This window comes from Jaculus jaculus, chromosome 8 (assembly GCF_020740685.1).
Source record: "Jaculus jaculus isolate mJacJac1 chromosome 8, mJacJac1.mat.Y.cur, whole genome shotgun sequence".
Lineage (NCBI taxonomy): Eukaryota > Metazoa > Chordata > Mammalia > Rodentia > Dipodidae > Jaculus > Jaculus jaculus.
Window position 1 is genome coordinate 79,116,559 of NC_059109.1, and position 23,151 is coordinate 79,139,709.

Below are 23,151 nucleotides of genomic sequence, written 5' to 3' on the forward strand. Positions count from 1 at the left end.
ACCACCATTTGCTGAAGAGGCTGTCTTTTCTCCAATGAGTATTTTTGGCATTTATATTGAATATCAGGTGGCTATAGCTACCTGAACTTATATCTGGGTCCTCTATTCAGTTCCATTGATCTATATATCTGCTTTTGTTCCAGTACCATGCTGTTTTTGTCACTATGGCTCTGTAGTATAGGTATGGCAATACCTCCCAACTCAATATTATTTTCAATATTTGAGGTTTTTGTGATTCCAAAGGAATTTTTGGATTTTTTTCCCATTTCCATGAAGAATGCCTTTGGAATTTTGATGGGGATTTCATTGAATATGTAGATTGCTTTTGGTAAAATTGCCATTTTCACAATATTGATTCTTCTAATCCAAGAACAAGGGATGTTTTTCCATTTCCTAGTGTCTTCTGCAATTTATCGCTTGAGTGTTTTATAGTTTTCATTGTAGAGATCCTTTACTTCCTTGGTTAGATTTATTCCAAGGTACTTTATTATCTTTGATGCAATTGTGAATGGAAGTGATTCTCTGATTTCAGCCTCTGTATGTTTGTTGTTAGCATATATTAAAGCTACCGATTTTTGTGTATTTATTTTGTATCCTGCTATACAGCTGTAGGTGTTTATCAGCGCTAACAGTTTGCTGGTAGAGTCTTTAGGGTCCTTTATATATAGAATCATGTCATCTGCAAATAAGGATAACTTTATCTCTTCCTTGCCAATTTGCATCCCTTTTATGTGTGTCTCTTGCCTTATTGCTATTGCTAAGACTTCCAGTACTATATTTAATAAAAGTGGGGACAGTGGACACCCTTGTATTGTTCCTGATTTTAGAGGAAAAGCTTACAGTTTTTCCCCATTTAGTAATATGTTGGCTGTTGGCTTGTCATAAACAGCCTTCATTATATTGAGATATGTTCCTTCTATTACCAGTCTCTTTAGGAGTTTTATCATGAAGGGATGTTGGATTTTGTCAAACACTTTCTCTGCATCTAATGATATGATCATATGATTTTTTTCCTTCAGTCCATCCTTATGATGTATTACATTTATTGTTTTGTGTGTGTTGGACCATCCCTGCATCTCTGGGATAGAGCCTACTTGGTCAGGGTGAATATCTTTCTGATATATTCATGTATTCTGTTTGCCAATATTTTCTTGAGAATTTTTGCATCTATGTTCATGAGGGAGATTGGTCTGTAATTTTCTTTTTTTTTATTTCTATCTTTATCTGGTTTTGGTATCAGAGTGATGCTGGCTTCATAGAAGGAGTTTAGTAGGATTCCTTCTTTCTCAATTTTATGGAAAACCTTAAGAAGCAATGGTGTTAGTTCTTCCCTGAAGTTGTGGTAAAATTCAGCTGTGAATCCATCTGTGCCTGGGCTTTTTTTATTTGGGAGATTTTTGATAACTGTTCAGATCTCCATGCTTGTTATAGGTCTATTTAAGTGATAAATCTCATTTTGATTTAATTTAGGTAGGTCATATAACTCAAGGAAATCATGCATTTCTTTCAGATTTTCATACTTTGTGGAGTATACACTTTTATAGTATGTCACTATTATTTTTTGAATTTCTCTGGCATCTGTTGTGATGTTGCCTTTTTCATTTCTATTTTTATTAAGTTGTGTCTCTTCTCTCTCTTTCATTGGTCAGATTTGCTAAGGGTTTATCAATCTTGTTTATCCTTTCAAAGAGCAAACTGGTTTTTTTTTTTTTGGATTTTTTTTTGTTTGTTTGTTTCTATTTCATTAATTTCTGCCCTAATCTTTATTATTACTTCCCATCTACCGAGTTTTGGTTTGCCCTTTTCTTCTTTTTCCAAGGCTTTAAGGTGAAGCATTTGGTCATTTACTTGTGACTTTTCTAATTTTTTAATATAGGTACTTGAAACTATAAATTTACCTCTTACAACTGCTTTCATTGTTTCCCAGAGATTTTTGTATGCTGTGTTCTCATTATCATTTGACTCTATAAATTTTTTGATTTCCTTCTTGATTTTTTTCATTGACCCATTCATCATTTAGTAGCATGTTGTTTAATTTCCATGATTTTGTGTATGTTCTATAGCCTTTCTTGCTATTTATTTGTAGTTTGATTCCATTGTGGTCAGATAGAATGCAAGGAATTATTTTAATTTTCCTGTATTTGTTAAGATTTGCTTTGTGTCCTAATATATGGTGTATTTTAGAGAATGTTCCATGTGCTGCTAAAAGAATGTATATTCTGCAGCTGTTGGATGAAATGTCCTGTAGATATCTGTTAGGTCCATTCCTTCTATGACCTCATTTAGTCCAGATGCCTCTCTGTTTATTTTTTCTCGGGATGACCTGTCAATTGATGAGAGTGGGGTGTTAAAGTCACCCACCACCACTGTGTTTGGTGTTATCTGTGACCTTAGTTCTAATAGCGATTGTTTGATGAATTTGGGGGCCTGCGGGGCTTCTTTCCAGTCAGGTAAGTAGTCCCAAGGGAAGAACCAGGCCTGCTGGTTCTTCCCTAGGAGTTGAGAAGGATGATGAGCGTTAGATGATCCAGACCTCTCCTGGCCACCGGAGAAAATCCACACTGAGTTGGGAGTCTTTTCAATGCAGAAACTCGCAGAAACAACTTGTTTTATTACTCTGAGCAGTTGCCTATATCATGTTGGGGAGGAAGACGGGGATTTTAGGAAGGGGACAGAGGTAAGGGCCAATAGTAAACTTCAACTATTGAAATGGTAATTACAATTACCATGCGGAAGTCACAGGCCAGAAACCATTAGGCATCTTGCTGAGTCCTAGCTGGCCAGAGACAGGTCACCAAACTTTAGCTAGGCTCAGGAAGTTTCACTAGGCCTCACAACTGGACCTTTCAGAGCCCAACAGGGGCCCCCATGTTAGTTGCATATATGTTTAGGATTATAATGTCCTCCTGTTGGAGGGTGCCTTTAATCTATATATAGTGAACTTACTTATGTTTCTTAGCGACCCCTACTTGTTTTCTAGTTCCATTTGCTTGAAACACCATTTTCCAACCTTTCACCATAAGATAGTGTCCATCATTTGTAGATAGGTGGGTTTCTTGGAGGCAACAAATTGAAGGATCCTGCTTTTTAACCCAGTTTGCGCACTTATGCCTTTTGGTTGGGACATTGAGGCCATTGATATTATGAGATAATATTGAAAGGTGTATGTTTATTTTTGCCATATTTTTTGTAGTTCTTCCAGTTTTACCTCTCCTGTGTTAACTAGTATTTAAGCATTGTTAGTTTTTTCCCCATTCCTTATATGTGTGCTTTTCTTTTTCTTTTTCTTCAGCATGGAGGATTCTGTCAAGTATTTTCTGTAGAGCTGGTTTTGTCTTCAAATACTCCTTTAGCTTGCTTTTATTGTGGAATGTCCTTATTTCTCCATCTATTTGAATGGATAGTGTTGCAGGATAATGTAACCTTGGTTGACAGTTGTTATCTTTCAGGACTTGGAATACATCACTCCATGCCCTTCTGGCTTTTAAAGTTTGTGTTGAGTAATCCGCTGTAATCCTGATAGGCTTGCCTTTGTAGGTAACTTGATTTTTCTCTCTGACTGCTTTCAATATTTTGTCTTTGGTGTGTGTGTTTGGTAGTTTGATTATAATATGGTGAGGAGAGGATCTTTCCAGGTTTTGCCTGGCTAGTGTTCTAAAGGATTCCTGTATCTGAATTGTCACCTCTTTCAGTTTTGGGAAAGTTTTCTGCTATGATTTTGTTGAAGATGACTACTATGCCTTTGGAGTGAAATTCTTCTCCTTCTACTATGCTCTGAATTCTTATGTTTGATCTTTTCATAGTGTCCTGAATATCTTGAAATTCCCACTCATAATTATCTATTAGTTTGTCTTTCCCTTTGTTGGAGTGTATTAGATCTGCCACCTGGTCTTCTAGTTTTGATATTCTGTTCTCTCCTTTATCCATTCTACTGGTGAGACTTCCACAGAGTTTTTTATTTCATTCACTGTATTCTTCAGAGCTAGGATTTCAGCCCATTTTTCTTTAGTATTTCTATGTCCTTACTCATATCTTGTAATGATCTCCTTATTTCATTAAGAGGGCTTTCTGTGTTTCTTGCAATAGTTTGTTTTCATCTTTAATTCCTTTGTTTTCCTCTTTGATTCCCCTCATTTCTACTCTGATTATTCTGAGCATAGATATGATCATTTTCTCTTAATCTTTGTTAAGCATTTCATCTAAAAAAGTCTCATTGGTGATCATTTCTGATGGATTTATAGTTTTTGGTGGAAATGTATTGCCTTGATTCCTTGAGTTTCTTGTATTATATATTGCAGTGACTTTTGCATCCTGAATTGATTTGATGCTTGGGTTTTCTACTTATCTGCAGTGTTCCTAGATGTGGCAATCCACCTCCCTATATTCTCAGGATATGAGTTCAAAGTGTCAGTTATAGATCTTGTACCCCAATCAAGCCACAGAAGTAGTCCTAGGTATTGAGTTTGCTTGCTAAGCAAGTAATTGAGTGGACTGTGTGGAATAATTTGCTGGCAAATTCTAAGCTTCAACCAAGCAACATACACAATCAATATAAACCAGCACAAAGTGTATAAAATTGTGGGGATTAAAACAAACAGCTAGTCATATAAAGCCAAAATCCCTAAGGGTGTGTGTTGTTCTACACTATTATTCTTGTCAGCAGGAGGTAGAGATTTCTGTTCTTAATTGGGTTCCAGGTCAACCTGGATCTGAATCAGACCCTGCCCCCAATATGACAGAAACAAAAATCAAAGGCCCTATATATGCAAAAGGACCAAAGGCAATAAAATTCAACCCCCAAATACAGGCTATTTGAAAATGGTAAATCCAATCAAGAATATATACCCCGTAACCTGCTCTGACAAGAAAAGAGAGATTAGCTCTTGTAGGACTGTGTACCTGTTTTTTGTTCTGATTTGTTTTGTTTTTGTCAGTCAGCCTCATTACCTTTTGGGGTGGCTTACAATCTCACTAATGCTGAGTGCCCATCTTTATCTCTCCATGTTGTGCTGTGCAGCTGTATCTCTGATCCACTCTGCTGGCTGCGCTGCCACTGGGGGCTGAATGTTGTATGTTCCCAGTTCTGATGGTGGGGAATGGGAGAGTTCAGACTTCTGGAGTTTCTCACACTTTCAGTAGCTCTTTAGTTGATCTCAGCTTTCTTTCCTTCAGATTTCTTATCTTTTCAAGAAGGTTGATGGAGTTGAAAAATCTGTTGCTTGGTCTCTGCTGCTGCCACTGCCTGGTGCCCCTGGTGGGACTGTGCCAAGCCAGCACCTTTGGATCATGGGCTGCAATTGCCTCAGTGGGACTTTGGCCATTTTCCTCCTTTCTGGTGGGTCTTGGTCTCTCTGTCTTCTCTGCTGTGTCTAGGCATAACCTATACTCCTTCACTTTTCAGAAGAAGAGTGTATTTTGCTGGGGTTTTGCTTAAATCCTTCCCTAGGCTGGTTTGGCATGGCTCCTAAGCCTCCATGCCATCTTACCTGGAACTTTGAGTCAATCTTTTCTTATTTGCCTACTTAAACATTTTGTTTCAATAGTTCCAAGTCCAAATTGTTTCAGAAATGTCTGTTGTTACTTGGAACTCTGTGACTGCCTCCTAGTATGGTTTTGCTTCCGGAGCCATTTCCTGGAACAAGATCAAGTCCATGATCCTGCTATTTCCCACCAAGCCACACATCCTCCTTGACATCTATGATCTAAAGCATGTGACTGTAACCTGCTCCTCTAAAACCTGTTCTGTTCAAAGTACAGCTGTAAAACTGGCCTTTAAAAATGGCTTTCAGCTCATGCTCCAGATTCTACTCGTTTCCCTGTTTGTGGCTCTTGAGATTCTGCTTTCAAGATTTCTAAGGTACCTTCTAAAAATTATCTGCCTATTATCAGTGACATTGTGATATATATATATATATATATATATATATATATATATATATACATATATATATATATAAAATTTCTTTCTACCTCTGCCTCCTGAGTGCTGGGATTAAAGGCATGCATCACCATGCCCTGCTCCATATTCAACAATTTGTTTGAAGAACTTGAAACTCACCAAAGCTCTTCTACTTATTGTTAAATTTATTCACAGAAAATGATGCCACTTAAAGTCAATGAAAGATAAGATGAACAGGTGAGAAACTGGATGGGTTCCAACATGCTTCTGTGGTCCTCTCCTATGCATAATTCAGAATATAAATATCTGGAAGTTTGCACAAATTACAGTCAGCCATAGACTCTCATTATACCTTAGTGTTTACAGATTTTACTGGGATCTAGTCTTGCAGTCAGGATTGACAAATTTGGTCTTTACATCAGCTAATGCACTACAATACAAGCCTTACCTTTATTCTCCCTTAATATCATGGCTGATATTTCTGCATGGCCATTTCTCTCCTTAGGACTACCAGATATTGCTGTCCATACCTTAAGATGTCAGATACTGCTTGCAAGATACTGCTTGCTACTGTCCTAATCCAAGGTACTGATATCAGGCAGGACATGGTTACCTCTCAGAAACTGAGGATAATGGATAGATCATTTTCAGGGAACACTGATGACTAGACTCTTGACTATCCTACAAGTTCACAACATAAGTTGATTGGCCAATGTCTAAGTAAAGAGCGGACAAATGAATACAGCTCTCACTTTTATCAGCTTCGGTTGACCTGCTCAGCATTTGCCTATTCATAAATTACATATACTATGCAAATTGTGTAACAATGTCCTCAAATTTGAAACATGTCCTCCTGGAGATAGGAGGGAGGTACATAAGACTCAGGAAGCCAATGAAGTTGTATAAGGCTTGGGGAGCTCAGAAAGTTGTAATGATCACCAGGCCCTTCCCTGAGATGATGCAAGCATTACAAAGATTGCTGGAGGAAGAAGCAACAGTGGTGGAGTTTGCAGGGAGCTCTGGCAATATAGCTTTCTTTAGATGTTATCCATGCTGGGGTAGAATTTTTGGTTAGGCGTTCACCATTGAGTCATTTATGCTCCTGTGAGTAAACTCTGTCTCATGTTCCTATATGTAACTACAGTAAACTCAGTGTTTCACTAAGTTATACTTGGGTAGAATTCTTTCTTTGGTCTATCACTGATGCTCTATCTGAGATAAATACACATCTTTATACCCTTCCAGGAAATGTCACAGTAGGTAGGTATTTAGATATTTCATTAATTCTACTCTTTTTAGGAAATAATAGTTTCACACGGTCATCAGAGGATACAACAGAAGTGCATTCTGAGTCTTGACTCAAATGGGAGAAGCATCCCATCCAGGATTTCATGAAGAGACTGTTGACTATGTCTGGACCTCTGAAATTGCTTCATTTGCGGCTGTATCACTAAAACTCACCCCAGCAACAGTGACAACTCACAAAAGCCTCAAGTCCAGTGTCTTCTGAAGGACTACCAGGCAGCTCAGCCACTTGAATAATCTCTTGTCCTAAGCAGTTCTTATATCTTATATACCCTTAGCGAGGGAGGCTTATGAATCATAGATTTCAGAAGTGTCCTGAGCCTTGTGAGATATTACAACCTGAGCCTTGTTGAATTACCTAAGGAACTTCCATCCATTCATAATGGCCAGAATCCTAATAACCTGTGTTTCAATTTGAAGTTTCCTAAATAGATTCCCTTCAGGATTGGCTATTTCAATTTAGATGGAAATTATTACACACAACAACCCCCTTAGATTCCATATACAAGGAACATTCAGAAAACATGCAATATATATCTGGCTTAGCTAATATCCACCAGTTTCAAGTATGTTGGTACAAATGGCATATTTTTTCTCTGTATTAAGGCAGAATAAGATTATCTTATGTAATTATGTCAAAAATTCTTTTTAGAGACTTCTGGTTAAGAGGGCAGTGTAGGTACCATGGCAAAGCAGTCTAGGGAGGAAAAAAGCAAAAAAAAAACCTCAGAAAAATACACATTTTTACTAAAAAGTGAGGTATATAGGAAATTGAAATGGCAGTGGAGAAGTAGGAGAGATCCAGAGCATCCAGAGCCCACATAGGCCAGCAGAAGCAGCTCCAACAGGTTTGCCCATTGCAGCAGTGGCTGCAGCACACCAGAAAGCTGCCAGGCTCTGCTTGAGCAGTAGGAAAAGCCAGGTGAGGGGAGCTTCCACTCACACTGGAGCTCTCTGCAAACTCACGAAACGTGAAGGGAGAGTGGCAGTGAACAACAGATGAGCAGATCACAAGGTAGAAGAACATGTGGAACAGCAAGAGAACTAGAGCAGCATTGGCAGCCACCCCTCCCCCACCCCCAGTGCCCAGCTCTAGCGAACAGAGCAGCAGTCCAGAGACCCGACAACACCAATTTGAACCAACAGCAGGACCCAAGCAGGAGAAGAGGTAACTGGGATTACACCAAGGAAGGGTCTCACCAGGTCACAAGCTGACTTGGACCCCTCAATAGATCAGAAATCTTAACTTCCTTATTGTCAGGATTAAGGGTGTGGGTGGGGCACCACACACCCTAAGGGACAGTTAGAGGATCTGGTTGTCATAATACCTACTCTTGGATAAATACTCTGAGAGTCTTGAGAGCCACACCTAACTCCTTAAGCTCCTACCCTGAAGTTATATAACATCGGATTGTCTGATACATTTAATAATACCCAGCTAACTAGAAAATCCAATCATTAAATAATCCAGGATGCAAAATTATATACTTTATAACACAAGAAACACCAATAATCAAGACAATATAAATCCACCAAAAAGTATTAATACATCAGAAATGACCTCCAGTGAGAACAAGTTAGAGGAAACACCTGAGAAAAATTTCAAAAGAATGATTGTTCAAAGAAGTCAAAGAGGAAATCAAAGGAATCAAAGAAAACATAAGACACCAATTTAATGAAATAAAGAGGTCAATACTAGACATAAATGAGGAAATAGAAATAATAAAGAAAAATCAGTCAGAATTACTAGCAATGAAGAACACAGTTAATGAAATAAAAAACTCTAGAAAATCTCGCCAGTAGAATGGATGAAGGAGAGAACAGAACATCTAAGCTAGAAGACCAGGTGGCAGATCTAATACAGTCCAAGAAAGAGAAAGACAAGCTAATAGCAAGGAATGAATGGGAATTTCAAGATATCCAGGACACTATGAAAAGATCAAACATAAGAATTTAGGGTATAACAAAAGAGAAGAATTTCAATCCAGAGGTTTAGTATGTGTTTTCAGCAAAATCATAGAAAAAAATTCCTCAAATTGGGAAGGAAATACCAATGCAGATACAAGAAGCTTTTAGAACACCAGTCAGACAAAATCTGGAAAGAACCTCTCCCTACCATGAGAAATCAAGTTGGTGCTGAGCAGAAAACCTTCTCCTTGTAGCCCAATCAACTGAAAGCTGGAAAAAGCTGCACTGTATGCAGTATTATGGGAGACAGAAGTCATCAGTGGTGAAAACAGTGGACACTGGAAATCTCAAGTTTGGCCAGACAGGCCAAATGACTGATCGAGTACAACAGTGGCATGTCTGCTCTGGGGTAAACCAACTGCTCTCTAATTGAACTGAAGGCCCACTCTATGGGAGGGAATACATGCCTGGTACTGAAAACCTAATCAAAAGCCTATGGCAGGAGAGATAGTGAGCCTTAGTGGTATAAAGCCTGCTCTTGTCTGGATAAATGCATGTATTACTCTTAAAAATTTCCCCTAAAAGCATTATATTTAATGTTCATACTCATATATTAATGCTATTCTCACTTCTGGTTAGAGAAGCATTCTCTTTTCAGATGGTGATGACCACTGAGATGACCCAAAATACAACATAGTGCTGAGAAGAAGGGATGAAGGAGTGTCCAGCACTGAAACATTGCACACCCACCAAGGTTCAGGTTCCATTGCAGAAGAGATGGCAGAAAGAATGTAAGAGCCAAAGGAAGGGTACCACTCCTTATATACAACTGTCCAGACAGAATTTGTCCTCAATATCCAAAACCTCGCAGTGCCCAGTAACACTCACACAAGATACTCAATAGGAGGAAAAGATGATGGCATCAAATTAAGAGAGAGACTAAATGGAAAGAGGGAGGGGATATGACAGAGCAGAGTTATGAAGGAGAAAATGGGGGGGGAGGGAAATGCCATGGTTTGTTGTCTATAAGTATAAAAGTTGTCCATATATATATATATATATATATGTTTAAAGAAAAGATTGAAAGATGTACTCATGGAATGCAGGAAAAAATGTAATTGTGAGGGAGCCTTGGCTCACAAAAGAATGAGTTTTATCTCAGAGGAAAGAGGAAATAAGGTAGGTTTCATGTATAGGTATAACATGATAGGAATAGCAACAATAATTTTAAACAATGGGTGTTTTTGCTGATCACATATATGTCAGAACACACCGAGAAAAAGATAATAAATTGGCTATTTAAAAAATATAATATAGCCCAAAATAATTTTGGCTCTGTGCTGGTAGCATTTAGTTTTCCACAACTGTAGTTTATCATTGAAGTCCTGGTAACACAGGCATGGCTTTTGGGAGCCTTGGTTTTTGGTTTTCCATTTATCAAACATCACTTTCTACTTTGTGTACATGGTAGACTATTTTCTCATGTGGCTACAAGGTTTTTTCCTAGAATCTTTTGTAGATGATGCTCAATCAGAAAGAGGCAATTCTTTAGAAGACTGATACTTATCAGAGTCATTATGAAAGAAACTCCTAGATCATGTTAAATTTATTAGTCATTATGATCTGGTGTGTGTGTGTATATATAAATATAATTTTTTCTGTATGAGAGATGACACCCCCTACAGGGGACATAAGAGTACTATATCTAAGGTTGAAAATAGTAACATAATACTAACTAACATAATAGTAGTAGGTAAAGAAATAAGAATTATTGTCGGTAGAAATAAGGAAGAATGCATTCTTGAATAACAATAGTTAACTTGAATTTCTAGAAATATGAAAATTTAGTTTATATAAGGTAGGGAGTTGAAGAAACTAGTTTTGAAAGGACATTTGAAATATTTTGAACAATTCAAAAGCTAAACTCGATAGAAATTAAGAAATTAAAGTTTAGATAGAAAGTTTGAAAGTGCTTTATAAGTCTTTAACATAGATGGCTTTCAATTTTTACTTGGTACAGAGATCAAAGGATGTCATAACTTCAGAAAAACTAATGAAATTATGTCAAGCTGAAAAAGCTGGAAGCTTTGGGCTGGAGAAATGGCTTAGTGGTCAAGGCGCTTGCCTGCCAAGCCAAAGGACCCAGGTTCAATTCCCCAGGACCCACATATGCCAGATGCACAAGGGAAACATGCATCAGGAGTTCGTTTGCAATGGCTAGAGGCCATGGTGTGCCCATCCTGTTTCTATCTGTCTCTCTTCTATCTCTCTTTCTGCTTTCAAATAAATAATTAATTTTTGAAAAGCTAGAAGTTTTGATTAATCTTTACAATGTATTATTACCAGTTGTTTTATAAGGATAATGAAATTTTATAAAAGTAGACCCAATTATTATCTATTAGAATAAAATTTTATCAAAAAATGTTTCTACTAATGGGGAAACATAAGAGCAGAATATGTAAGAAATCTATTGAAAACAGAGAAGATGTTCTATCAAACAAAATAAAGACTTTGTGCATTGGAAATCATGTAAGATTAGCACTTAGATATAACTCAATTATAAGCTTTAAATATCTAATTTAATATAACAGTCTTATTTGTAAACTATTTTGTGAACTATAGTATAAAAGTAGAGCAATATGTAGGTTTATTGTTATAAACAGTCAGGTATTTTGGAAACATTAACAACAGAATCAAATTTAAGAAAAACTTCAATTTTGACCTGTGTAATTAAAAAAATTAATAATATACTTATTCATCCTTTTTGTTTGACTTTGAATATATCTTAATCAGAAACTGAATGGCTTCCCTCCCCTACCTTCTTCTTTCATTGTTTCCATCCTTGTGGTTAATTATAAATAGACTGTCTGGATTCTAACTATCTGTCTTCCCATCTCCCTGGGTCAGCAGTCTCCTAAGCCCGTTTTTTACTGAGTATTACAAAAGTCAGTTATATTAATTTCATATTTTTGACTTTTATGTTACATTGCAATGAAGTTTAATAAAACAAAAACTCATTAGAAATGAATATTTTTTAAACACTCAGATTTTTCAGTAGTCAGAGCTTAACAGTAGGAACTATAGCTTTAGCTCAATTTTAACTTTGACTTTAGACTGACAATACAAAAAACTTATCAACTTATTACAAAGAGTAAAGACAATTATATGAACAATTAAGGAAAGAGAAAATATGAAGAATGAAACTTTTAATTAAACCATTCTAGCATAGGCAGCTCAAACCTTTTTCAGGTTAAGTCCTACAACCTTTTTATATCAATTTTCATATCCTTTTAACAACATACTTTAGAACAGTCTTTTACCTTATCCATACCCTTTTAACAACATACTTTAGAACAATCTTTCACCTTACAGTCTTTTCTAATCTAAAAACATGTCTCTTTCTGTGGAAGCAGGATTAAAATTTGGTATATTACAACGTCTATTGTAGTAAGCATGAAGAAGCACATTGCCAAAAACATAGAGGTTAATTATTTAAAATATATTATATATATTTATAATATATATATTAATATAATATATTTAAATATATTATATATATTTATTATATATATATATATATTATGCTTGTAGTAACTTAGTGTCATCTAAACTAAATCTATGTACTTCAGACCCTTAATGGCCATAAGTTTATTTGTACATAATGACAGCTATATGAAACTAAGAACATATGAAGGCATAATGTGTAGCTGGCCAGCAGTAGACATATGATGGATATGTAACACATATAATATTATTAAAGGGAGAGAATTTTTTTCCTTAAAATTATAGTTAAAACTTAAATTGATGAGGACTTAAGTTAATTTGATTTTTTAAATAAAATTTATGAGTATTTATGAGTTAATGCCATCATATCAGCAATACAAACAATATATTTATACTCTTAGCCTAAAGAGTGTCACAAAGACAGTTACTAGCAGTTTGAATTTAAAGTTGACACCTTTTTCTTTGTCTCTGGGAAAGCCTGGAGTAGATGAGCAGCTCTTATTAACTTTATCTAGTGCCACAAAGAACAATGTATGTGGCCACTGCTTACAACTGGTAAATGTTTAGAGACAGAAGGATGAGAAAGAATTTTTAGTAATGAGGCTGAGGACAGGATTGAGAGCAGTGGGCTTAAGGGGGTGTAACAGAACTAGTTTGTGAGTTTGAGTAAGGCAGAAGGGAAGGGTGGAGAAAAGGATAAGTTATATAGGTCTGGTTGAAGAAGAAAAGGAGTGGAGGATGGGTCAAAAGTATAATATGGTGTTCAGGGAGTAAGTGGGGAAGGGGGAGTTTAATGAGGAGGGGATTTGTCAATTGGATTTATATATGAAAGTGGGTCTTTGTATGGGCATTTCAGAAGGTTTGTTGTGGTACAGGAGGATTTGGTGAGTAGAGCAAGGGGTACAGAGGAAGGAATGGGAGCGGACGGAAAAATCCCATGGATGTGGGAAACCTTGGATCATTTTCTCTTTCATCAGAGAAAAGTATTGACATCAGTGTTGAAATCAAGCCAAAGTATCAAATTCTGTTCAGTAACTGTCATTCATTTGAATGGATAGTTGGAATAATTTGGTGGGTAGGAGCTCAGTTAGTCCAAGTTCCTTTAAATTAGCTCTGAGAAATGCCAACGGAGTGTCTTTTGGAACAGATAATTTAGAACCTATTTTGGAGGACAAAGACTAAATGGAGTGGCTGGTCTCACCAGGAGGGATGTCTCTGAGGCTTAGGGAGGCTGAGGACCACCGAACAATTAGAAGGAAGTATCCTTACACTCATAATTCTTGGGGTGTCTGGTGGAACAATAATTGTGGGGGGCTTCCAAAGCCTCCAATTGTCTACAGACAGAGGAGAGAGTGAAAAATTCCCTGAGTGTCTAAGGTCTCAGACAGGGTGCCTTCACCGCAGACTTGGAGTGAGTACCTTGCCCTGAAGGACATAATGCGGTGGAGGAAAGTCAGTCAAATGCTGAGTGGCTTCTTGTCTAGAGTTCAAAAGTATGGGGAGAGAAGGGAGGGAGAGAAGGAAGTGTAACTGCTTGCATTATCCAAAGAGCTGTCAGACACTTGGCTGAGCTCAGAGAAGGATTTTGGATATTCACCAGAGTGCATGGCCAGCTAATGAGCATGGTGAGCATCTGTGCTGTCATAGAAGTGAAACACTGACAGGGAGGTCTAATCCAAATAAGTAATTAATGTGGTGCTCCAGTATCTCTGTACCCAAGGTCATAGTTTTTCATATACCATGACAGTTCTCCTTGTTGCTAGTCAGCTACTTAAATCTTAGGGGATCTTTGCTGCTGACAGTGTCATTCTCAGACAATTGAGTTCATGAGTGGCCTTTTAAAGGTATTACCTGCCCTCAATAAGATGGTATGAGGTGTTTCCACCATTTTATTCCAGTAGGCAGAAAGTGAAATTCGGTTTATTTTCCCTTTGTTTGTATATAGCAGGACCCCATATGTGCCATAGATGACTCTCCCTTGTTGTTTAAGAGAAGATATGCAAGAAGGTTTTATTTTTCAGGTCTATAAGCAGAACACTCATGAAGGGTTTCTATGCCTGGAAACATTAAAAAAATAAAATAAAACAACAAAGGCCTGTGGGTGGTTACTTTCTCTGTGAGTTTTGCAAGCTAGAGAACTTCAGGAAATGAGGATTAGGGAGTGTGCTGATCTGCATTCTGAAAAACTCATAGGTGGAAATTTGCAATGTTTTTTTAAGAATGGCTGACTAGACTAGATGCTCCATTGAAGAGGCTGTAGGGAGCTGGATAGTGTCCCCTTTTCTGGGTATTGTTTCACTCAGTGTTTGGGTAATGACTCTTTCTTAGGATGGAAAGTGGATTTATTTTAAATTTAAATGGAAATAAATCATGGTTAAGATGCTCAATTAAAATGCATGTATCACAAAGGTGTCACATCTATCACAGCAGGCAGCTGCCACTGAAGTATAATATACAACCGAAACCACAAGAAAAATATCTGTTATTTGGTGATAATGGTTGCCTTTATTCCATTTGTTTTCCTGGAGCCACGGTGACAATAAAAAAGAAGAAAATCATACCCTGTGAAATTGAGCAGAATTGGCCAGAGCAGGGTTCAGGAAATGCATTTCTCCTTGTGGAAATATATTAATGCTGTCTTCTCATCACCTGGGGAAGGTTTTTCTCTGTTTGTGCTGCTTTCAGTTGCAAGAAAGATCTTTTATTTCCTATCAATAGTCTCACCTCTCATTTCTTAAGAGGCTAGGCAATTACCTATATTATATTTCTAAGTCTTGGATCCATATCTCTATAAAATAATCCCTATTATTGAAATTAATGACATCTTATTCTTAGCCATGATTTGCATTCAGAATTCTTTTGTATGTGTGTGTGAGATTTAATGGTAACACAGAGTATCATACAATGCAGTTTTACTTTTGATCATTTATTTATTCCAGAGGAGAGAAGTGAACTCTTATGTGCACAAAATAACATTAAAGTTTTCATAGTAGTTTTGTTCATAGTTTAAAATATATAAATAACTTTAAGCCAGGCATAGTGATGCACACCTTTAATCCTAGCACTTGGGAGTCAGAGGTAGGGTGATCACTGTAAGCTTGAGGCCAGCCTGAAACTACATAGTGAATTTCAGGTCAGCCTGTGCTAGAGTGAGAACCTATCTCCAAAAAAAAAAAAACAAAACAAACAAACAAACAAAAAAAAACATTAAAACGGTCTTCAGTATCATGGAATACTATTCAGTGACAAAAAGAAACATTGTTTTTGGTTATGTGTGATGTTGATGGATCTCCAGGAAATTAGACTGAGTACAAAGATCCAATTGCAAAAATCCCCATGCTGTAGGATTTTCATTATACAACAATCCTGAAATGAGAAAACTATAGAGTTGGAGAACAAATTTGTGATTCTTAGAGTAAAGATACCAGCAGGGCGTAGGATGCTTGGAAGGAGATAGGAATAGTTATAAAAAAAATCTGTATAAAAACATCCTTATAGTGATGAAATTGCTCTTGACTAGGGTGGTCAAAACTTGCATAGAATTAACCATGCAAAGACACACAAATGAGTGCTTGTAAAACTGGAAAACCTGAAATAATGTTAGTAGATTGTATTAATTGTATTAATTACCATTCAATTCCTACTCTGGAGGTTGTACAGTTGTGCACGTTGCTAGCACTGGAAGAAACCCACTTTATGGTACACAAGGTCATGGCTACAAATTTAGATAGCAGGGTATATATTAAGCAAATCATCTAGTCCTCTTTATGATTTTCATTCAGTGAAATTATGACAAACACTGAAGATGCTATCTCCAGGTTCTTATTGAGAAGGACAATACTTTGTTCACTACTTAGAACACTTTGCTAATCATATATTTTGCCACATAAAAAGTAGGACATCTCAATAGATATGCCAATTTATTTTATAAACACATGTAATTTCACCCTTCATAGCACCTATTAAAATTAAGGATTTACATGTAAAATTAGATGCACAAGGTTGCACATGCATCTGGAATTCATTTGCAGTGGCTGTATGCCTTGGTGTACTTATTCTCTCTCATTATCACTCTCTGCCAAATAAATAAATAAGTAAAATATTTAAAAAAGAAAAATGAAGGGTCTCATTCCACTGTGAAATGGTTGTAGAGTTTTGTACAAACAAGTGAGTACAATTAACTCAAACTATTTAAGTGTTTTCTATATATGTATACATGTACTCATTGTGTTTCTGTTGCCTCCTTTAAGTGAAGAACAAGAATAAAGCATTTCATTTAAGGTGGCCAAGATTGTTGAACCCACCAAATGAAGCTGATCAAATAATTTCTGTCTCCATTTGGCAGCTTCTAGACACTGGCCAGTCCACTGTACTGTGAATAAGAATATCATACAGCAGGCTTATTTGTGTTTTCAAATACTATAAACTATCTGGATATCTGCATCTGTCTATTGCTAACTAACATTCCTTAATTGTTTATAAAAAAGGTATTTATTAGCTCACTATTGGTACAGACAAGACATCCAGGAATAACTTGGATGGATCTGCTTAGAAGCTTACATGAAGCTGTAATCATGCTGTTTGCCAGGGCTTCAGTCATTTCATCTTCAGCCAAGAGTGGAGGCACCTTGCAAAGCACTCATGTGGCCATTAACAAGCCTCATTTTCTGAGTTTCCTTGCTGATAGTGTGTTATAGATGTGGGTTATTAGAACAAAGATAACACAGATATGCTATAAGGTCTGAGTGTCTACAGAATGTATTATGGTTAGTCTTTGTTGTCACTAGATTTAATCACATAGGTTTAAGTGATTTAGTTACTGTAATAATAATTTTCATCTTCCTGTTGAGTAAAATATGTTGGGATAGCCTACCTAAGCTTTATCAATCTTAAGTCATGGATAAAACATAAAATTGTTTTATGTTAATGAAACTTTCTATGGTACCTAAGATCAAGTGCTATCAAGAATAAGCTAAACACATTGGCTGTCAAATGGTGTTTTTTATTTTAAAACAGGTTTGTCAAGGGTTGTGTTAGAGCTTAGCTATTTTGGCTCAGCAAAGACCAGATTCTGTTCTATTTTATGTAAAGTAATTATCTCATTTATGGCATCTCAAGTGCTTATAACAAAATTAACTCTTAAGATTTATTCCCTACTTTAGGGCACAGCCTCATGCTCAAACAATGGTCCTCATCAGAGAAAAATAATTTCAAGCTCCATGAATTTGTTTCCAATATTCCCCGGATAACTGATACACAAGTATTTGGACTAAACAAAGATGTTTTCAAATACTAGTGCTAAGACTTTATACTGTCTTACTTGTCCTTTTCTGACAATTTCTAGGTTAAATTAATTGGTTTAGATTTGTATTGTTTTCAAGACTGATAACATGTTCTGCCTGTATTTATAACTATTAGATATTTAAAGGGTAAGATGTGCCTACTTTCTATGCCTCAGATATGGCCTAGGCTGCCACAGGACAACCAAATTTTTTTAAAATTTTTATTTATTTATTTATTTATTTGAGAAAGACAGACACAGAGAGAAAGACAGATAGAAGGAGAGAGAGAGAATGGGTGCGCCAGGGCTTCCAGCCTCTGCAAACGAACTCCAGACGCATGTGCCCCCTTGTGCATCTGGCTAACGTGGGACCTGGGGAACCGAGCCTCGAACCGGGGTCCTTAGGCTTCACAGGCAAGCGTTTAACCGCTAAGCCATCTCTCCAGCCCCGACAACCAAAATTTAAATACATTGGACAAAATGACTTTAAGTTCTTGTGCCATTCTTTAAGTAAAACTATTTCAGTAATCAAATGTGCTTTATATGTACATACATCCAAATTGATGCAACTTCCTTTCTAAGTGTATTGATCACCCATGTAGAAGCCAAAGCCAATTGCAATCATGGGAGCAAAATTGCCAATATTTTGGCCTATGCTCCCAGGTCATGAGGCCACTGGATATGATGGGACACTTCTACACTGGACCCCTGGTAAATCACCTGTTTTCCTGGTCAGGGAAGATACAGACACCCAAACAAAAATCAGTGTGCAGTCTGAAACAGGAGAGTCACAACAGAGGAGAAATCAGTCCTCCTAGCTTCGCAAAGAATGGAAAACTACTTGGCATAGCCTTGACTCATCCTAACAGACAGAATACACCAGTAAACTATAAGACTATTCCTGAATCCCTAAAGTCTCCTTTGAAGAGCTATTAGTGACCTTCAGAATCAATCCTTGATTAAATTTTGGCTATCTGCTTGGTCTTGAATACTAAGAGAGAAATGTATAACTGAAGATAAAGGAATACCTCAAATTAAGTAATACAACAAGAGCTTTCTAAGAGGGGAAATAAGACTTGTTTCCAGCTCTAATAGTTCTAATTTTATGATAATGAAAAACAATCATAGATCTCAAAAAGGTTATTTTCAAATCTGGAATGAATAGATAGATAGATAGATAGATAGATAGATAGATAGATAGATAGATAGGTCTATAGATAGACAGATGAGTCTGACCAAAGTTTGCTTAATTCAAAAGATTTTCTTATACTGGGAACAATGGCGAATCTCTTCTAACTTGTACCAGGATATCCTTAAACAAGTCCTGAAACCAAATAAGTATTTGTACAGCTTTAATGGTACCAACCTTTGGCCCAGACCCCCCAAGTACAAACTTTTAAAAGGTACACTCTGGAAGGCTATTATACAAAGCATTGTAACAAACTTAAATGTTATGTATATGTTTCTGATAACTATGCTAATATCTCAACTGTTTTACAAGCCATACAGAAACAGGTTCTGGCCATGTCAGACACTACTGTCCCATCTGATGAACAGTTCTGGAAGAAAATCTCAGCCATCTTATGCTCAGATGGTCCTGCGACAATCCATCTCTACCTGAGTTCCCTCAAAAGGTCCCCAAGTCCTAGAGGTCCACAAGAAAGAGAGCCCTGAAGGTGACCAGATTTCTGTGTGCCTTATTTTTATTAATTCTCCTCAATATTCTCTTCCAAGACTATCTTCCTGCACTGTATCAATACACTTCTGGGGTCCTTTAGAAAAAGTTCCCCCTTTTGGAGAGACACTCTGTCTGCCACAACCTTGTGCCCTATTCAGCAGGAAATAGTTAACAATCTAACACCATGGCCCCCTTTTCCTCTAATAGCAGTTAGAGTGTCTTCTCATGAGAGGGGGAAATGAAGGGAGGTAGAGTAAGGGTGAACAGGACCCTGAAGGTAAAAGGGCAGGAAAGTTTTTCTTATCTCTTGCCTAGCTCCAAAGAACTGTTTTTCTACAGTCAGGACCCCTCCTGGTAAGGAGGTCTTTCATAGGATTTAATGCTATGGTTGGTTAAATTCAGCCCCTGGAGCTAATCTCTTCCTAAAACAGTCCCTAGCCCTAACCAAAAGACAGTCTACCACCCCAAGGTTATAAATACCCTTGCAAAGTGAGAGAAGACTCTGGCTCTCTGATCACTTGGGAACTTTCAGCTGTGACTTTTTCCCTCTGTTGGGATGATACCCCTAGCCCTTACTCTTAGCATGGGTTCTTTATCTCCTCCAGCTCCCCACATGGCAGGAGCTCCTTGAACTTTCTTTTCTCTTTGCTTTCCAAGCTTTTTTCCCCCCTCAGATTCCTATCTGATCACATGCACTCCTGAGCTACACATGGCCCTACATGGGCTTTTGGGCTCCAGATGTATACTTCTCCACCCATTTTGTTTCCCCTTGCCTTCCAGCCTTCCCCTTTCCACACTGCTTTGTAAAATCTGAATAAAATGTGGTATTTTAAAACTCATGCTCTTGAGTCTAGAATTGCAATTCTTTGGTTAGTTTGCAGATATGAGCTCAGAAGTTGGAGTTCTAGGAAGCTGCAGAACCTCAATTTCCTTGTTATACTATTTTTAGCTCTAAAAAACAAGCAGGAATAATTATGTGCTATAGATCTCCCTAGCGAGCTTCATCTTTGATCTTCTGTGTCACTGAGTTTTGCATCTCAAAGAGTTTTTTTCATTGAATTTTATTTTCTTGGATTGCACCTAGAATTTATGTATTTGTTTCATGTATGTCCATGATATTTATATGTTTGTTATTGTATGTTTTGTCCAAAAAAGTAACAACATAATGTTCCAAATATATGAAATTGATGGCAACTTCAATTTTTGCTGTTTTTATTTTTGCTTTTAATATGTGTTTTGGTATAAAACTTAAAGTGAATGTGTGTGAATGTTTTGATATTTTTAGAAAAGGTCTTATAAGCACATGTTCATAAATGTACATACTTTTAGCTTCTTTTTGACATTTGAACTTCATGATCATTATTTCTTTGATGTATATTACCATTTTCACATGTAAAAATAACAACAATTTTATAAAACATATAATTCTTCACTGCTTAAGCAAAATAAATAAACATTTCCATGTAACATCTCTCTGACCCCTGCCAGGGTCCCTTTGGAGGCAGTATTTATTTAGGTAGCTCAGGTTGTTCTGTAGCTCACTATGTATTCCAGGCTGACTGAAACTAGAGATCCTGTCTCAGGCTTGTAAGTACTGTGATGACAGGTGCGAAACTTCATGCACAGCCTCATTCCTGGTTTTTTAAAGTTATACATTCTATTTGAATAAGGTTATAGATAGCAGTAACTTCTTACTAGAAAAGAAACCAAAGGTAGGTATTACATTTATTGAACGCTAGATTTTAATCACACAGAGAAATTTTATTCTAAAAATTTTATGTAAAGCAACTTCATTCTTCAGGAAAACATGAATTAATGAACATTTAAGATGCATTAAACAACAAAAACCTGAATGACAAAATGACAAAAGTAAAAATATATTGCTAAAAATATAAGAAGTTACTAGAAAATAAAACTTTAATTTCTCTACAGTCAAAATTTTATTTACAGAGAATTTATAGCTTAACTGTTGAAAATTTATTTGAAAAGACAAAATAGTAAAATAAGTATTCTTTTTCTCATTTCCATTAGTAAAGATTAATAGGATGTTTGTTGATTTTATCTGCAGAAGAATGCCAAAACTTGAAAAGAAGAGCAGCAAAAAGCAAAAGAAAGGTCAAGGAAAACTTCCTGAAAAAACTCCAGAAAACATAGCATCAGCCTCACTTAGGACATGTGAGTAGAAAGGTTGAAACAGCCTTCTTCATTTTGTTTCTCAACCTCTGTCTTTGGATTAACAGGTGTCAATTGCCTGCTTCCTGAGGTGGCATTTAGTGGAGAAAAAGAATTATTAGTGGCTCTTGAAGATCTTTGAGAGTTTGCTCCACTGACAGGAAAAACAGAATAGCATTTGGAGCTTCCTGGAGCTTCTGCTGGAGGAATAGACACCTCAATGGTTCTCTGTTCTTTGATCCCTGCTCTGAGGGGCAACTGAACAGGGGACACTGGTAAAGAGGAGAGATTCAAACCAATAAGCTTCTGCTGCTCAATCAACTGAAGGAGTTTCTCTGGAGCTTCCATGCTCTGTCGATTCAGTTCTGCAATCCATTCCTCCATGCTGGGTGCTAGAGACTGAGCTTCTGGAAAAATAGCAGTCAAGTCACTGGAACTGTCCCATTTGCTCAGCTCTCTTAGTCCATCCCCTTGTTCTCCCATAGTAATATTATTCAGATGTGTCTTAATAGCTGAATTCTGCAGGGTCAACTCAGCAATTCAGGCCATTATGCCATTTCTCTGTACCAATGCTTCACTTGTTCTAAGCTGCTGCCCATCTCCCAGTACTGGGGGCTCTTCTGTGACTACAGGACTTCTTGATCACTGAAAGTGGTCTGAGAGCTGCAAGGGTGCTGTGAGAAGTTAACAAATGGTGCCTGAGTTCTGTTTTTAAAATCTTCTCCCATGTGAGATACTTACCATCTCTGAGTGAAGAGACGATTCTCTTCACTTGAATTCTGAATGTCTGTGTCAAGAGGTAAGGACGTTTTCCCAGTTTTGTTCCTTCTCAATTATTTCCACAGTTGGAGGAACTCATGGAGCAGGGCGTTCAGTGCATCCTGCTGAGGAGAGAATTCTGACTTACTCTTTTTCCTTGGGCAACAACAGAGCTGGCTCAAAAATACATGCTAGAAGATTACTGGCCAGATTCAAGCTATCTGGAGGGCTTGGCACTTGAGATACTTTAGCAAGCAAATCTTCCTGTGGGAAATACACACTTCCCCTTTGAACATCAATGGCACAGAGACATTCATGCTTTTGATAGGACCATCAGCAATATTCATGACTTTTCTATCTATAGCTATTGTTTCTGATGCCTGTCTTTCTTATGTGGAGTTATTTATCACAATATAGTTCTTAATGGCATATGTGAGTGATATAAGCTGCTCATCTGTTGTGACCATGTACTGCTGAAGTCTTGCCTGTGTGGTACTGTTTTCTTCTCTGAGAAGAATTTCAGCAGCCAGAACATCAATGAGCTCTTGATGATCACCTAACACTTGTTCTAGTTGCTGTCTTGCCTCTACTTCTTTACGTAGTTGGAGTTCACTCTCCAGGTACCAAACCAGATGGCAGAGAGAC

General features: G+C 37.1%; 1 pseudogene; it reads right to left on the minus strand.

Moving 5' to 3' along the window:
* Positions 1-21,741: 21,741 nt before the first annotated feature.
* Positions 21,742-23,151, minus strand: part of LOC105943609 — a 15,809-nt pseudogene continuing 14,399 nt past the window's right edge.